Raw genomic sequence first — 16,377 nt, 5'->3', positions numbered from 1 at the left:
TTGCTCCCTATGCACACCACACACTCCGGTCACTGATGGGTGCAGGGCGCTGGGGGGGGGGGCCTGGGCAGCAATTAGAGTACCTTACATGGCTAATTGACACATAATACAGCTTTTAAGCTGTATATGTGCATAATCCCCCGCCATTATACAGATAAAAAAGCGGGAGAAGTCCGCCGAGAAGGGGGCGGGGCTATCTTCCTCAGCACACCGGCGCCATGTTTTCTTCACAGCTCCGCTGGAAGACAGCTCCCCAGGCTCTCCCCTGCAGTTTCCAGACATCAAGGGTAAAAAAGAGAGGGGGGACACTAAATTTAGGCGCAAACTATATATATATATATATATATATATTTATAGATTTCCACAAAAGGAGTCGCAACACACTTCCAAGTTATTTGCTAGGTGCCAGGTCAGATAAATCACATGATAATGTCCATTTGCAAGTGAACCTTTGCAGGAACCAAGCTAAGGATAAACCAGCACACTATTGGTTTGAATGAAAGATTTTTCTGTATTCAATAAAGTGCAATGTATTTGATGCAAACATGCAGCACAGGTGATTTTAGCAGCAACATATCTAATGCAGTGATATACTTATCATCCCAACAGCCGTTTCGTATGCCTTCATCAGGGGAAACATAAGTTTAACATGTTGATCAAAGCACTGCACGTCCTGCAGTGCAGCAAAGTAAAGTGCCAAGTGCCAGTGCCAAACCGCTATAGTAAAAACCCAGTCTATTTAAACCCGGTATGCAATTACCTGTTGATGAGCTGCTGCCGCCGGCCACACGTGGGGAACAATCTGACGTCAGCCGGATGCGCCGCATCATGTCGCGCTCCGGCGACCGTCAGAGGACTGGCGTGCCCACACTTCCCTGCATACAAGATGCCTGGCCGCATCACACCGCCACTCCCCCTGGGGAAACCAATCACACCAGGTCCTTCCCTAGATGGAACCGTCCCATCAGCGCGTCAAATGACGCGCGAGCGGCGGTATCCATACTAAGACTTGTTGTTGCCACGGGCAACCCGCGGCAACAAACAGGTCCCACCAAGGTCAGCGGAAACACCCCATCAAAAGGCACAATATGTACAAAAAATAACAACACAAGTGAATAAAGACATCCCAATCTAGCATTTATATACCTCCAATACGGAGGCCACTATGATATTGAATTAATAATAAATTACCCATATCAGGGTTATATATAGATTCAGATCTCCACCTGTGGTGGAGACACTAGGTAGGATGTTTTGTACATATTGTGCCTTTTGATGGGGTGTTTCCGCTGACCTTGGTGGGACCTGTTTGTTGCCGCGGGTTGCCCGTGGCAACAACAAGTCTTAGTATGGATACCGCCGCTCGCGCGTCATTTGACGCGCTGATGGGACGGTTCCATCTAGGGAAGGACCTGGTGTGATTGGTTTCCCCAGGGGGAGTGGCGGTGTGATGCGGCCAGGCATCTTGTATGCAGGGAAGTGTGGGCACGCCAGTCCTCTGACGGTCGCCGGAGCGCGACATGATGCGGCGCATCCGGCTGACGTCAGATTGTTCCCCACGTGTGGCCGGCGGCAGCAGCTCATCAACAGGTAATTGCATACCGGGTTTAAATAGACTGGGTTTTTACTATAGCGGTTTGGCACTGGCACTTGGCACTTTACTTTGCTGCACTGCAGGACGTGCAGTGCTTTGATCAACATGTTAAACTTATGTTTCCCCTGATGAAGGCATACGAAACGGCTGTTGGGATGATAAGTATATCACTGCATTAGATATGTTGCTGCTAAAATCACCTGTGCTGCATGTTTGCATCAAATACATTGCACTTTATTGAATACAGAAAAATCTTTCATTCAAACCAATAGTGTGCTGGTTTATCCTTAGCTTGGTTCCTGCAAAGGTTCACTTGCAAATGGACATTATTATATATATTTATATATATATAAGCAGCTATAGGGAAAATCGCTTTTGTTAGTGTAAATCCCTGATTATATAGCGCTGTGGTGTGTGCTGGCATACTCTCTCTCTGTCTCCCCAAAGGACTTTGTGGGGTCCTGTCCTCAGTCAGAGCATTCCCTGTGTGTGTGTGCGGTGTGTCGGTACGGCTGTGTCGACATGTTTGATGAGGACGCTTACGTGGAGGCGGAGCAGGAGCCGATAAGTGTGATGTCGCCCCCTGCGGGGCCGACACCGGAGTGGATGGATATGTGGAAGGTATTAACAGACAGTGTCAACTCCTTGCATAAAAGGTTCGATGACGCAACTTTGGGACAGCCGGCATCTCAGCCCGCGCCTGCCCAGGCATCTGAGGCCGTCAGGGGCTCAAAAACGCCCGCTACCTCAGATGGCAGACACAGATGTCGACACGGAGTCTGACTCCAGTGTCGACGAGGATGAGACAAATATACAATCCACTAGGGCCATCCGATGCATGATTACGGCAATGAAAAATGTGTTGCACATTTCTGACATTAACCCGGTTACCACAAAAAAGGGTATTATGTTTGGGGAGAAAAAGCAGCCAGCGACTTTTCCCCCATCTGATGAGTTAAATGAATTGTGTGAAGAAGCGTGGGGTTCCCCAGATAAGAAACTAGTAATTTCTAAGCGGGTACTAATGGCGTACCCTTTCCCGCCAACGGATAGGTTACGCTGGGAGACATCCCCTAAGGTGGACAAGGCGCTCACACGCTTATCAAAAAAGGTGGCACTGCCGTCTCAGGATACGGCCGCCTTAAAGGAGCCTGCAGATAGAAAGCAGGAGGCTATCCTGAAGTCTGTGTATACACACTCAGGTACTATACTGAGACCTGCTATTGCTTCAGCATGGAAGTGTAGTGCGGCAGCAGCGTGGTCTGATTCCCTGTCTGATAACATTGATTCCCTTGACAGGGACACTATATTGCTAACCATAGAGCATATTAAAGACGTAGTCTTATATATGAGAGATGCACAGAGGGACATTTGCCGGCTGGCATCTAGAATTAATGCGATGTCCATTTCTGCCAGGAGAGTATTATGGACTCGGCAGTGGACAGGTGATGCTGATTCTAAAAGGCACATGGAAATTTTGCCTTATAAGGGTGAGGAATTGTTTGGGGACGGTCTTTCGGACCTCGTATCCACAGCAACAGCTGGGAAGTCGACTTTTTTACCTCAGGTTCCCTCACAGCCTAAGAAAGCACCGTATTATCAAGTACAGTCCTTTCGGCCTCAGAAAGGCAAGCGGGTTAGAGGCGCGTCCTTTCTGCCCAGAGGCAGGGGTAAAGGGAAAAAGCTGCACCATACAGCCAGTTCCCAAGAACAAAAATCCTCCCCTGCTTCCACTAAGTCCACCGCATGACGCTGGGGCTCCACATGTGGAGCCAGGTGCGGTGGGTTGCCCGTCTCCGGAACTTCAGCGACCAGTGGGTTCGCTCACATGTGGATCTCTGGGTTCTACAAGTGGTATCTCAGGGATACAAGCTGGAATTCGAGACGTCTCCCCCTCGCCGTTACCTCAAATCAGCCTTGCCAGCTACTCCCCAGGACAGGGAGGTAGTACTGGCGGCAATTCACAAGCTGTACCTCCAGCAGGTGATAATAAAAGTTCCCCTCCTTCAACAGGGACGGGGTTACAATTCCACAATGTTTGTGGTACCGAAACCAGACGGTTCGGTGAGACCCATTCTAAATTTGAAATCCTTGAACACTTATATAAGGAAGTTCAAAATGGAATCGCTCAGGGCGGTTATTGCAAGCCTGGAAGAGGGGGATGTTATGGTGTCACTGGACATCAAGGATGCTTACCTACATGTCCCCATTAACCCACCTCACCAGGTGTACCTCCGTTTTGTGGTACAGGACTGCCATTACCAATTCCAGACGTTGCCGTTTGATCTGTCCACGGCACCGAGGGTATTTACCAAAGTAATGGCCGAAATGATGATACTCCTTCGAAAGAAGGGAGTTATAATTATCCCGTACTTGGACGATCTCCTTATAAAGGCGAGGTCCAGGGAGCAGTTGTTGGTCGGAGTAGCACTATCTCAGGAAGTACTACAACAGCACGGCTGGATTCTGAATATCCCGAAGTCGCAGCTGGTTCCTACGACGCGTCTGCTGTTCCTGGGTATGATTCTGGACACAGAACAGAAGAAGGTGTTTCTCCCGGAGGAGAAGGCCATGGAGTTGTCATCTCTGGTCAGAGACCTCCTAAAACCAAAACAGGTGTCGGTGCATCACTGCACGCGAGTCCTGGGAAAGATGGTAGCTTCTTACGAGGCAATTCCATTCGGCAGGTTCCATGCACGGATCTTTCAGTGGGATCTGTTAGACAAGTGGTCCGGATCGCATCTTCAGATGCATCGGCTGATCACCCTGTCCCCGAGGGCCAGGGTGCCTCTGCTGTGGTGGCTGCAGAGTGCTCATCTACTCGAGGGCCGCAGATTTGGCATACAGGACTGGGTCCTGGTGACCACGGATGCAAGCCTCCGAGGTTGGGGGGCAGTCACGCAGGGAAGAAACTTCCAAGGACAATGGTCGAGTCAGGAAGCTTCCCTACACATAAACATTCTGGAACTAAGGGCCATTTACAATGCCCTAAGTCAGGCAAAACCCCTGCTTCAAAACCAGCCGGTGCTGATTCAGTCAGACAACATCACGGCGGTCGCCCATGTAAACCGACAAGGCGGCACAAGAAGCAGGATGGCGACGGCAGAAGCCACAAGGATTCTCCGATGGGCGGAAAATCACGTGATAGCACTGTCAGCAGTGTTCATTTCGGGAGTGGACAACTGGGAAGCAGACTTCCTCAGCAGGCACGACCTCCACCCGGGAGAGTGGGGACTTCATCCAGAAGTCTTCAAGCTGATTGTAAATCGTTGGGAAAGGCCACAGGTGGACATGATGGCGTCCCGCCTCAACAAAAAGCTAAAAAGATATTGCGCCAGGTCAAGGGACCCTCAGGCGATAGCTATGGATGCTCTAGTGACACCGTGGGTGTACCAGTCGGTTTATGTGTTCCCTCCTCTTCCTCTCATACCAAAGGTACTGAGGATAATAAGAAAGAGAGGAGTAAGAACTATACTCATCGTTCCGGATTGGCCAAGAAGGACTTGGTACCCGGAACTACAAGAAATGATCTCAGAGGACCCTTGGCCTCTGCCTCTCAGACAGGACCTGCTACAGCAGAGGCCCTGTCTGTTCCAAGACTTACCGCGGCTGCGTTTGACGGCATGGCGGTTGAACGCCGGATCCTGATGGAAAAGGGCATTCCGGTTGAAGTCATTCCTGCGCTGATAAAAGCTAGGAAGGATGTGACAGCAAAACATTATCACCGCATATGCCGAAAATATGTGGCTTGGTGTGAGGCTATGAAGGCCCCAACGGAAGAATTTCAGCTGGGTCGATTTCTGCACTTCCTGCAGTCAGGAGTGACTATGGGCCTAAAATTGGGATCCATTAAAGTCCAGATTTCGTCCCTGTCTATTTTCTTTCAAAAAGAACTGGCTTCACTGCCTGAAGTTCAGACGTTTGTTAAGGGAGTGCTGCATATTCAGCCCCCTTTTGTGCCCCCAGTGGCACCTTGGGATCTCAACGTTGTGTTGGATTTCCTAAAATCACATTGGTTTGAGCCACTTCAGACCGTGGAGTTGAAATATCTCACGTGGAAAGTGGTCATGCTTTTGGCCTTGGCTTCGGCTAGGCGTGTGTCAGAATTGGCGGCTTTGTCATGCAAAAGCCCCTATCTGATCGTCCATATGGATAGGGCAGAATTGATGACTCGTCCCCAATTTCTCCCTAAGGTGGTATCAGCGTTCCATTTGAACCAACCTATTGTGGTGCCTGCGGCTACTCGGGACTTGGAGGCTTCCAAGTTGCTGGATGTAGTCATGGCCCTGAAAATCTATGTTTCCAGGACGGCTAGAGTCAGAAAAACTGACTCGCTGTTTATCCTGCATGCACCCAACAAGCTGGGTGCTCCTGCTTCAAAGCAGACTGTTGCTCGCTGGATCTGTTGCACGATTCAACTTGCACATTCTGCGGCTGGACTGCCGCATCCTAAATCAGTCAAAGCCCATTCCACGAGGAAGGTGGGCTCTACTTGGGCGGCTGCCCGAGGGGTCTCGGCTTTACAACTTTGCCGAGCTGCTACCTGGTCGGGATCAAACACGTTTGCAAAATTCTACAAGTTTGATACCCTGGCTGAGGAGGACCTTGAGTTTGCTCATTCGGTGCTGCAGAGTCATCCGCACTCTCCCGCCCGTTTGGCAGCTTTGGTATAATCCCCATGGTCCTTACGGAGTACCCAGCATCCACTAGGACGTCAGAGAAAATAAGATTTTACTCACCGGTTAATCTATTTCTCGTAGTCCGTAGTGGATGCTGGGAGCCCGTCCCAAGTGCGGAATTCTGCAATACTTGTATATAGTTATTGCTTAACTATAGGGTTTTTTGTTCTGAGCCATCCGTTTAATGAGGCTCAGTTGTTGTTCATACTGTTAACTGGGTATAATTATCACAAGTTGTACGGTGTGATTGGTGTGGCTGGTATGAGTCTTACCCTGGATTCCAAATCCTTTCCTTGTAATGTCAGCTCTTCCGGGCACAGTTTCCCTAACTGGGGTCTGGAGGAGGGGCATAGAGGGAGGAGCCAGTGCACACCAGATGTAGTACCTAATCTTTTCTTTAGAGTGCCCAGTCTCCTGCGGAGCCCGTCTATTCCCCATGGTCCTTACAGAGTACCCAGCATCCACTACGGACTACGAGAAATAGATTTACCGGTGAGTAAAATCTTATTTTTTTTATTGTCATTTTTCAGTCAGCCTAGGTGGACACTGGGACAGTGGGGTATGGTGTAGGAGCACTGCGGGCACCAAGGAGTTAAACTTCTGAATAATGCAGCAGAGGCTCCTCCTCCCATCATGGGAAGTCAGTCAGGTTTTTTTCTTGGTTCCTACAAGCACAGGTAGATTTTTTTTATGGGTGGGCAGCCATGTTTAAACTTCATGTTTTTTCTTTTTTTTTACTTTTTATTTCAGCAGCAGCGCTGATGTCCGCACTGCTGCAGGATGGTGAATGGACCTCCACGTCTGCTTTCACTAGCACACAGCGGAGCCGCACCTGGAAGGGGATGAGGTAAGTGGCTTCCCGCTGTGGCAGGAGCCGGCGCTAAGTGGCAACACCACCGGCTGGGAGGGAGCAGCTTCCGGCGGTCCTTGCAGCGGACCTCTGTTCTTTCAGAGCTACTGCTAGACCACAAGGGACTTTACTGCCATTCACGGGGGTTTCCATAAAGAACTCATATGGTGTTCCAGGAGGGGGCAAGAGTACAGGGGATCGCCACAGTCCTGGGTTTAGGTGCCATGGGGACCTTCTCTACTCCCACCTTTCCTTGCTAGCCTGCCATTTTCAGCCAGTCTGCAGCCGGTAGCCCAGCAGAGAGGACAGAATTTCTCTCCTCCCTTATACCTCATTGTCTTGGTGTCAGGTTATTTGTCCCCCACCCCACTTCTCTGTGCTGGTGGTTGGGTATTTGTGTGCCTGTACACTTTTCTCTATTTTCTGATCCTGTGAACACTGCAAGTGGTACTATTAGAGCAGGCATTCCCAACCACGGTCCTCAATGCACACCAGCAGTCCAGGTTTTAGTGGTATCCATGCTTGAACACAGGTGACTTAATTAGTACTTTAGTTATTTTGATTTAACCATCTGTGCTGAAGCCTGGATATAACTAAAACCTGCACTGTTGGTGTGCCTTGAGGACCGCGGTTGGGAATGCCTGCGTTAGAGTCTTAGAATAGCCTTTATTAATTTTGATACACTGTCCTTTATATTATTGGTTAGCTTCTTGGGTCTGCTGTTTCTTTTAACAGTAGTCCTTGCTGTGTTTGGGCCACACAGCCCCAGTACCTTAGACACTGGTTCATTTATCTGTGTTCTGTTCTTGCAGTATTTTGTCTTTGGCCATTACATATACAGGTATATTGTGTGTGGACATTATACTGTCCTTATAGTTTTTGAGATGTCTTCCAAGGGAACTTCTTCTAAAACCTCCCAGAAGGAAAGGGCCACGCACATAGACTTGCACATCCTGCAAGGTAAATTTTTCATGTTTGCACCAAGACCACACGGGCCTCTGTGAACGTTGCTCGTCCGATGCTCCGGGTGGTGCCGCCCCGGAGGCATCTGCCCCGAGTGGGCCTGATTGGGCGTCGCTATCTTCAGCCATGCAGGAGCTGTCTTCTCAGCTAGCAGCCTCCAGGTTACATCCGCCTTCTGTGTCAGTTCCCACAGATACACAGCCTAACCCAGCAACCCTCTGCGGAGCCAGCATGGGTGCGCGACCTTTCTCAATCTGTGCAAGGCTTGGTACAGGTTTCCAGTTCCCTACAACAGGTTCTGATCTCCTATACCATACGTCAGAAGTCCAGCCGAGGACCTTCTCTACTTTCGCAGACAAAGGAATCCTCTGAGGATGCATCTTCTCAGACCACGGGGAGGATGCCCTCCCACCTCAGGACGACCGTATGTCACAGACTAGGGTGGATGATATCAAGGCTGTCCGTGTGCAGTTACATATTAAAGATACGGATACGTCCACGGATACTGAGACCTCCATCTTCAAACGTAAGAAGAAGGATCCTGCAGCGTTACCTTCCTCTACTCGCCTAAATGCAGCTTTCAAGGAACCCTGTGCACTCCCAAATAAAAAATTTCTGGTGTCTCGCTGCATTCTTACCTTCTATCCGGTTCCAGAAGAGGAACAAAAGAATTGGGAAACACCTCCTCCTGTTGATGCCCATATATCCAGATTGGTCAAAACAACCTCCCTGCCTATTCGTGATTTCACGTCTTGACGGGACCCAGCTGATAAAAAGTTGGAACAATTCCTCAAGACAATTTTTACTAATGCAGGCGCAGCTACCCATCCTGCATTTGCTTCACCCTTGATGTCTTTAGCCATCAGCAGCGGAGCAGATGCCCTGACAGACTGGGATGCGACGCTCTGATTTACTCTCCTTTGTAGACCATATCAGAGAAGCTAGCATTTACCTGGGTGAAGCAGTGATAGATGCTGTTACCTTTTTGTTGCCAAGATTTCAGCTGCTGGTGGCTAGGTGTACCTTGTAGATTTGCTCGTGGAGAGCTGATAATGATTTTATGAAACGTTTAGAGTCTCTCCCCTTTACTGGAGACATCCTCATTGATCCTGAGTTGGACAATATTGTGGCAAACCTTGTGGCATCCAAAACCGCTTTTCTGCCTTCTGCTCCAAAGTCCAAACAACCAAGGGGGCAGTGCTCCTCCCCTGTACATTGTTCTTTGTCCAAACCATCCAAGCCATAGGGTCTTCAGTCCTGGTTTGAATGTTGCCAAACCCCTAAGCAAACTGACAAGCCTTCAGCATGATGCTCGAGGTCCCCACCAGGACTCCTTCATGGTGGGCGGTCTGCTTCTACAGTTCACCGACATCTGACTAACCCCCATGTCTGATTCTTGGGTGTCAGGCTTAGTATCCAGGGGATACGCCCTCTCCTTTCTGGAGTGGCTGCCTCTTCAGTTTTTTTACCACTAGTCTGCCAGTGGACATCGGCAAGGTCCACCGCCCTTCAGTCTTCCATCAGATCCCTCCCTGACGGCAGGGTTCCCTCTCCGTAAAGGGGTATGGATTTCTATTGAAATATGTTCTTGGTACAAAAACCAGATGGATTTTTCAGACCCATTCTCAATCTAAAGAAGTTGAATCTTTTTCTTTGTGTTACCAGATTCAGGATGGAGTTTCTCGGGTCCATTATGCAAGTGCTGGAACCGGAAGACCCTCATGGCCTCCTTCAGACAGACCATTAGCATTTCTTGCGATTTGCAGTTCAAAACCATTATTAATTCCGGGCCCTACCTTTTGGCCTCTCCACAGCACCGAGATCCTTTACCAAAGTCATGTCAGTCATGGAGGCCCAGCTGCTCTTGCAGGGAGTCAGGATTCTTCCATACCTGGATTAACTTTTTCTGCTTGCTCAGTCTCATCCTTTCGCTGTTACAATCCCATGGCTGGCTGATCCACTTAAGCAAATTCAGCCTACCACCATCCCAGTCCATGCTTCATCTAGGGACAATCCTAGACACGATGGTTCAGCGTGTGTTTCTACCCAGAAACAAGGTGGTGGACATCCAGACTTTAATCAGGACTTTCCTCAAACATTGCAGTGTTACCCTCTGTCTTTGCATGAGGGTACTAGGCAAGATGGCCTCATGCTTGGACATGGTGGAGTATGCCCAGTTCCATTCCAGACCATGGTAGTTCGAATTGCTTCATCGGTGGAACCGGTCACATATCTATCTCAAGTCCAGCTGGATTTCACTTTCCAGGGAAACCCGTCTTTCACTCCTGTTGTGGCTTTGGTCATCCCACCTCACCATGGCTGCCCAATCCTGATCCAGGACTGGGTCATTCTGACAACTGACACGAGCCTCCTTGGCTGGGGAGTGGTCACAGGATGCCACTTCTTCTAGGGACATTGGTCAACTCAGCAGGCAGCTCTCTCCATCAGTCTCCTAGAGCGCTGAGCAATATACTGAGCTTTCTGCCATGCGGGCCCATTTCTTCTCGGCAAGCCAGTCCAGATACAGACAGACAGTGCAACAGCTGTTGCCTATATCAACCACCAAGGCGGCGCCAGAAGTCACGCCGCCATTCAAGAAATTGGTCACATCCAGTGTTGGGCAGAACACGCCCTACCAGCTCTGTCAGCAGAATTGGGAGGCGGACTTCCTAAGTTGACAAAACGTCCATTCCGGAGAATGGTCACTTCACCCAGAAGTATTTCAACTACTTGTGACTCGCTGGGGTCAGCCGCTCATAAATCAGATGGCCTCCCGACACTATCACAATCTACCTTGGTACGAATCACAAACAAGGGATCCAGGCGCATTTCTGGTGGACGCTGTTGTAGCTTCCTGGCCCTTTCTGAAGGTGTTTGTTTCCGCCGATCGCTCGCTTGTCACGTGTTCTCAGATGCCTGATGCAGGTACCAGTCACAGCCATCCTAGTCGCTCCACATTGGCCGAAACGGACTTGGTACACGGATCTTTGCAGCCTCTCCATACAGTTTTCATATCGCATGCCCCTTCGTCCAGATCTACTGTCCCAGAGCACTTGCCTTCACCCCGACCTATCACGTTTTTGATGGGGTGGCTGTTGAGAGGATGGTCTTAAGAGCTCAGGATTTCTTAGACCCAGTCATCGACACTATGCTCTCAGCCAGGAAACAGTCTTCGGCTTGCATATATCATAGAGTGTGGTGGAGGTACTTTCAGTTGTGCTTGACTCATCATTTCAATCCCTTGATATATTGTCTGTCCAGGGTTTTGGCTTTATTTCAGACCGGTTTGGACTTAGGTCTTCGGCTTGCCTCCCTAAAGGTGCAGGTGTCTGCTCTTTCAGTTCTCTTTCAACAAAAGGTGGCCAATTCTTCAGCAATTCATACCTTTCTGCAGGGGGTGCTGCACTTTTGTCCTTCCCTTTTTATTCTTTACGATGCTCGTTAGCGAGGCTGGCCAGCCTCTAAACAAATTTTGGCGCATTGGAACCGCAATGCCATACGCCAAACTTATCTGCTGGCTGGACGACCTATTCCGGCGTCTGTGAGGGCTCACTCCACATGGTCGGCTGGCCTTCCTTGGTGAGCAGGGCAGCTAAGTGGTCTTCCACAAACACTTTTTTATCAAATTCTATCAGAACGGCACCTTCATCTCGGCCGATACGGCCTTTGGGCAACGTGTCCTCCGTGCAGCATGGGAGTGTTCCCACCCGTAAAGGGACAGCTTTAAGACATTCCACAGTCTCAGTGTCCACCTAGGCTGACTGAAAAAAGGGGATTTTTGTCTTTCCTGTAAAATCCTGTTTTCGGAAGCCGTGGTGGACACTGAGAGCCCACTCTCATGCTCCTTTTTGTGAGGGGCCCTTTCTACTGGCACTCCATACCACGGTTCTCTTGACGGGGGCAGTATGTGTGTGTGCCAGTCTTTTTTGGTTTCTTCTCTTCTGTGACTGTTATTGAAGCTTGTTAAGTTGCAAACTGACTTCCCATGAGTAGGCGGGGTATAGGAGCCTCCGCTGCACTCTTCAGAAGTTTAACTTCTTGGTGCCTGCAGTGCTTCTACACCATACCCCACAGTCCCAGTGTCCACCAAGGCTTCAAAAAAAAAAGGATTTTACAGGTAAGACAAAAATCCCCTTTTTAAATATCGTCCAAATGAAAGAGAAAAAAAAAGTACGATTGTGCTGTAATCTATTATTTGTTTTTCAGTTTTGTGCAGGGTTCTTTCTTCAGTTAGTGGTAACGTATATAAGGCTAATTTGTTAATTTTGTTAAAAATTTTTGCATAATTTATTAGTATATAATTATGCCACCTCAATTCAAATAACATGACTATAACTGAATTATCAATCCATTTTTTTCAATGGTTTAAATCCATTTTACAAATGTACAGGTGTGTCCTTGCACACCTATGCCTCTTGCGTTAAATGGCGCGAGAGAGCGTAGCAAAAACTGAAGAAAAGGTATGCAGTACGAGAACAGCACCAGGGGGTACAGATGTGTCTGCATACATCTTGCTTCAGTCTGCCGTACAGCGGGAGATGCCTGGTGTGATTGAGCTGCAGGTCCCATGCAACTCCATTATGCGAATAAGACGCACAAGCAGCTTTTGCAGCATACCTATATTCCCTGTGTGTGACTGTAATTGCATACGAAATGCTGCGTTAGTGTTATTCTATCATAACACTAGCGTAGCATTTCATATGCAGATACAGCCGTGGTCGCACACAGAATATAGGCATGCCACATATTTTATTCAGCATAAGCTGCCTGTGCTTCCTATTCAGATCGTTTTGTGAATAAGCCCCTTTTTAATGTAAAAAGTTGCACGAAAAGACCATCAGCGCTACCGAGTCACACCACAGCAGGGCGTGACTAGAATGGCTATTTAACATGCAGGGAGGCTAGATGTGAGTGGACACATCTGTACATTTACTAAAGTATGGCTTTATAGAAGTGGAGAAGTTGGCAGATAATTACTCAACTGTGAAAACATTGAATCTGACCCTTTGTACTGAAAATGGATATTATAAGTAAAGGCGAGGGCCCGATTCAGACCTGATCGCTGCTGTGCATTTTCGCTCAGCGAGCGATTATCAATTGACTGCGTATGCACCGCAATACGCTTGCGCATCGCCAAACAATCGGCATCGCCGAACAGCGACACGCTGGTGCGAAAATTCTAATCACACAGCCATTCGGTGATTGACATGAAGCGGCCGTTTGTGGGTGTTGACCGTTCTCTGGGCGTGTCATGGAAAACGCAGGCGTTCCCAAGAGTTTTCAGGGAGGGCGTGTGACGTCTGCTCCGGACCCGATCCGCCTGTTTTCATCGCACTGTAGGAGTAAGTCCTGGGCTGCGCACACACTGCACACAGTTGAAAAATCATTCACTGGTGAGTGAGGTTCAAATGGATTTGCAGCTGTCCGCTGACTGAGGGACTTTAGTAGCACGGTGTACACATGCAATCGCACACTTGCACTGCAAATTTATACTCCCCTTTAGCAGCCCAGCGATCAGGTCTGAATTAGGGCCAGAGTTACTTGCTGAAGGGTACACTTAAGTGTTTTTTTTTTTTTTTTAAAGTGTCACCTACAGCTTCATGCATGACCTAGTATGACATCACTGATGCACTGTCTCTTACTGTTTATTCCTGAGATAAAGGAGGAATTCAGTTAGATGCGAACAGGGTGAATCAGCTCTTGCCGTGGCCTTCAATGCCGACAACGGCAGCCCGATTCGGGCCGGCCGAATGTCGGATTTCCCTAAAAGTGCTCGCCTATGGGGCAACAAGCACTTTTGGGCGAGAACACGCCACCATAAAGTGCGGCAGTGTCGGCTCGATTCGACAGGCGACTACCACCGGCACCTAATTGATCTACCAATGATTCCTAATGAATTTAATTGTAACATTAATTTGTTCAACTAAGAAAAATACCACATTTGAGAGAGTTACAATTTTACGTAGCAACTATTAAGGTGTAAACTCCGCTGGGGCTGCAGTGATGATAACAATTAAATATTCTCTGCTGCGTAATACTGTATACAGGTGTTGTATACATAACCGTTTAATAGTAACTTCTAGTGTATAACCTTCATCTACCCCCTATATTTATATTACCAAATTGTTTCATGTGTTTTATTTTTCAGACCGGGTGAGAACGGTGGATAAGCCGCCAAGCACAACACAAGTTTCATTTGCTGTTGAAACAGCCAGGAATGACAATAACTAAGAGCCATTATTTGACACATTGCTTTCTCTACAGCCAGTGGACCATTATTGAAAGTTAACGTTAAGAGTTTTGGAAAGCAAAAGTTTATATTTAAAATCTCTTTGAGGATATCTTCAGTTCCTATGGATTCTTTTATTTTTTTTTATTATTTTAGCAAAATGCTGTCCCCTTATTTATTTGATGAGCATTAACAGTTTGTTTAATAGAATATTCATGTGTTGTAACATTTAATTTATTGTCTATCTTGCATTTTGGTCATTAAGAAAAAACAGCACACAGCTTACTTTAGAAAACGTATTGAAGCTAGCAAAGTGCAGAATTGGTCAACAGGCTGAAAAGTTGTCATGCAGCCTTCACTGGCCGCATGTACTATAAGCACTGGCGTTTCAATAATGTGTGCGCTGCACACGGGCCCCTGAGTCCAGAGGGGGCCCCCACCGCACACGCACCCATTTTCTGAATACTCACCCCTCCGGAGTCCCGCGGCGACGTCCACGGCGGTGTTAAAACTGTCCGCTGGGCCATTTTCAAGGAGTTCTGCGCATGCGCAGTAGTGAAATCTCAGGGAAAATGGCTGCCGCGCCATTTTCCCGGAGATCTGCGCATGCGCAGTAGAGTCTGAGCGCTCTAGTGCTCAGACTCTCAGCGCTGCTGTCAGGAGGGGTCCCGAACGGAGGAGGCTGCACCTGAGCCGCCTCCTCTCTTAAAACGCCCCTGACTATAAGTGAAACTTTCAATTGGTGTACTTGTAAATGTTTGTGTGTTTTAATATGTTCATCACCCAGGGACATTCTCGGTAACTGCAAATCACACTATCGCTGGTCTGGTACAAGGCATCCAGCCCGAAATCCGTGCAAGCTGGTGCACAATATAATGTCTTGGTATAATAAAATAAATATATATATTAAATAAAAGTTTGGAAGTGGGATTTATGCACCACTTCTGTGTCCCTTATGGGAAATGTAGAAATGTATCAGTTGTAATTTAGTGGTATTATGATTTGCCGTTATAAGGAAAGCGATAAATTGCTAGTGTTTTAGGTGTTTTGTAGGAGATTTGTAAGCAAATTTTCTGCATACTTACTATTAGAGATGAGCGGGTTCGGTTTTACCCAAATCTCCTTATTGGCTATCGGACGTCACTTGTTTTGGTTAGCCAATAAGAAAAATCCAGAATATAAGAAATGGCGATAATTCTGGCGTAAAGAACCGAGTAAATCAGAACCCGCTCATCTCTACTTACTATGCATGCCTCACTTCTGATTAAAAGTATTCACAGACCACACTATTTTTAAGTGTTCCAGCAATTGGTTCAATGCTATTTTAGCTCAAGAGCCTGCATATGAAAGTAGCGATGAGATGCTTGATTCACAATGTGTTTTTCCTACACCCAGTAGAGACAGCCGATCGCGCCACTAAGAAATGGTTGTGGCACTGAGACATTTTGAGGCTCATGCCTCAGTGTTGTCATTAATTCCTGGTGAATTATGAGACCAAACCCAGAAAATAGCAGTTGCTACTGAGTGTAGGCTATAGTTCTAACTTTCCTTAACTGTAATGGAGATGTGGTACAGTGTTCTGCCAATGAATCAAAGAGGAATTTACCTTAAGCTTCTTTTCCACCACATAAACCTCTGGAAATCTGACAGCTGGATGGTGTAACGTTAGATGATTATATACTCTAAAGAAGCTTTTCTTTTTTTCTTTCATTCCGATCTATATATGTTTGTCAAAATGTAAAGAAATGTTTAATTTAACTTTTGGAAAATATTAAAGAAATTCAAATCCTGTATTTTCTTCATTAAACTTGTTTTACGCTTTTCATACAGTAATGGCCGCAGATGTACGCCTTTCCTCGTTCTCCGCGTAACCGTAGGTTATCTAGCAAAGGACTAACCTTTTCAGTGGGGGATACGCTCATTGATTTCAGTGGGTTGCCATAAAGGACAAGTCCCAGTTAGTTGACTGGACTAATAAGGCCAAACATAATAGCCTACGAGTAGCGAAAGTTTGTCGATTTAGCAGCGAAATTTAAAGCAGCCATGTTTTGCTTTTAAAGAC

At 47.6% G+C, this 16,377-nt stretch overlaps 1 protein-coding gene across 2 annotated transcripts in view; it reads left to right on the top strand.

Annotated features, from left to right (window-relative positions):
* TDRD15 (tudor domain containing 15) overlaps window positions 1–16,108 on the top strand; it is a 129,777-nt gene extending 113,669 nt beyond the window's left edge. For both annotated transcript variants that reach the window (XM_063915312.1, XM_063915311.1), the window contains exon 4: window positions 14,235–16,108. The gene's annotated coding sequence lies outside the window, so the exon portion shown is untranslated. The remainder of the gene's footprint in view (window positions 1–14,234) is intronic.
* Window positions 16,109–16,377: the final 269 nt, after the last annotated feature.

The sequence above is a fragment of the Pseudophryne corroboree genome, chromosome 4 (assembly GCF_028390025.1).
Source record: "Pseudophryne corroboree isolate aPseCor3 chromosome 4, aPseCor3.hap2, whole genome shotgun sequence".
NCBI lineage: Eukaryota > Metazoa > Chordata > Amphibia > Anura > Myobatrachidae > Pseudophryne > Pseudophryne corroboree.
Note: the sequence above shows the minus strand (reverse complement) of the source record. Positions and strands in the feature narration are given on the sequence as shown.